The 2,225-nt window shown below is 54.5% G+C and overlaps 1 pseudogene; it reads left to right on the top strand.

Annotated features, from left to right (window-relative positions):
- The first annotated feature begins 1,786 nt into the window (after positions 1–1,786).
- LOC126249815 (5S ribosomal RNA) lies at positions 1,787–1,905 on the top strand (annotated as a pseudogene).
- The last annotated feature ends 320 nt before the right edge of the window (positions 1,906–2,225 follow it).

Below are 2,225 nucleotides of genomic sequence, written 5' to 3'. Positions count from 1 at the left end.
GCTGAGTTACCGTGCCGGCTGTCCTCTGACCGAACACGCTGAGCTATCGTGCCGGCTGTCCTCTGACCAAACACGCTGAGTTACCGTGCCGGCTGTCCTCTGACCGAACACGCTGAGCTATGGTGCCGGCTGTCCTCTGACCGAACACGCTGAGTTACCGTGCCGGCTGTCCTCTGACCGAACACGCTGAGCTATGGTGCCGGCTGTCCTCTGACCGAACACGCTGAGTTACCGTGCCGGCTGTCCTCTGACCGAACACGCTGAGCTATGGTGCCGGCTGTCCTCTGACCGAACACGCTGAGTTACCGTGCCGGCTGTCCTCTGACCGAACACGCTGAGCTATGGTGCCGGCTGTCCTCTGACCGAACACGCTGAGTTACCGTGCCGGCTGTCCTCTGACCGAACACGCTGAGCTATGGTGCCGGCTGTCCTCTGACCGAACACGCTGAGTTACCGTGCCGGCTGTCCTCTGACTGAACACGCTGAGCTATGGTGCCGGCTGTCCTCTGACCGAACACGCTGAGTTACCGTGCCGGCTGTCCTCTGACTGAACACGCTGAGCTATGGTGCCGGCTGTCCTCTGACCGAACACGCTGAGCTATGGTGCCGGCTGTCCTCTGACCGAACACGCTGAGTTACCGTGCCGGCTGTCCTCTGACCGAACACGCTGAGCTATGGTGCCGGCTGTCCTCTGACCGAACACGCTGAGTTACCGTGCCGGCTGTCCTCTGACCGAACACGCTGAGCTATGGTGCCGGCTGTCCTCTGACCGAACACGCTGAGTTACCGTGCCGGCTGTCCTCTGACCGAACACGCTGAGCTATGGTGCCGGCTGTCCTCTGACCGAACACGCTGAGTTACCGTGCCGGCTGTCCTCTGACTGAACACGCTGAGCTATGGTGCCGGCTGTCCTCTGACCGAACACGCTGAGTTACCGTGCCGGCTGTCCTCTGACTGAACACGCTGAGCTATGGTGCCGGCTGTCCTCTGACCGAACACGCTGAGTTACCGTGCCGGCTGTCCTCTGACTGAACACGCTGAGCTATGGTGCCGGCTGTCCTCTGACCGAACACGCTGAGTTACCGTGCCGGCTGTCCTCTGACCGAACACGCTGAGCTATCGTGCCGGCTGTCCTCTGACCGAACACGCTGAGTTAACGTGCTGGCGCACTTAGGCAGAACGCACGTGTACTACGGAGTAGACTTGCCACATCGCACACGCTTAGTCACACATTTCATTTAACTCGTTCAAACTTCCAAAATACTCTGTGTACTAAACTGTAACTTGCATGAGTGTGGTATGGGGAAGCTGTATCTTTCTACTTTTATTTCATTTTAAGCCCCTTTCACTAGCCACTCTCTTGTCTCAATCGGCCACTCGTCGAAATTTGAGTCTACCACAGCGTCCTTGGCGTTTTGTTCTGTACTGAGTCTCGCCTGTCGCGAACAGTCGTTTTCGTTTACAGATATGAATATTTAACTGTTGACACAATTTTAATTAAAACATTTACATATTTACGTTGTTATTCATGGATACTGTAGAGTTTTTCTGAGCCCAGGTACTGTACAACCTCAATACCTTTTTGTTTTCAGATATTTCGTCTCTCTTGTGGGATGACACTAGTAGGAAAAATACCATTCTCTCGTGCTTACTGGTGTTTTTTTTTTTTGGGAGGGGGGGGGGGCGTATAATCAGTTGGTTTCATCTCAGCATCACGTCCCTCTTTGCAGTAATTTGCTCACCATCAACTTGGCAAGCTTTAATATCTGCTTTGCGTAGTCCGATAGACAACGGCCTTGCCGCAGTGGTAACAGCAGTTCCCATCAAATCACCGAAGTTAAGCGCTGTTGGGCTTGGTTAGCACTTGGATGGGTGACCGTCCGGTTGTGCCGAGCGCTATTGGCAAGTGGAGTGCACTGACTGAGAAGTAGGAGCTCTGGTCACAAAACTGACAACGGCAGGGAGAACAGTGTGCTGACGACATGCCCGTCCATATTCGCATCCAGTGACGCGTATTCGGAGGATGACACGGTGGTCGGTAGGTACCGTTGGGCCTTCCGAGGCCTATTCGGGCTGAGTTTATAGTCCGACACCTTTACTGTTCGCATTTTCCCTTCCTGTCGCCAATTAATTTAATCTTGCTAATAGGAAGCTTCCACTGTACACGCCAGGGTAGCCGAGAGCGCTAACGCGCTGCTACCTGGACTCAGGTAGGCGAGCTGGCC

This window comes from Schistocerca nitens, chromosome 3, assembly GCF_023898315.1.
Source record: "Schistocerca nitens isolate TAMUIC-IGC-003100 chromosome 3, iqSchNite1.1, whole genome shotgun sequence".
Taxonomy (NCBI): Eukaryota; Metazoa; Arthropoda; class Insecta; order Orthoptera; family Acrididae; genus Schistocerca; species Schistocerca nitens.
This window is presented reverse-complemented; position numbering and strand designations above follow the sequence as displayed.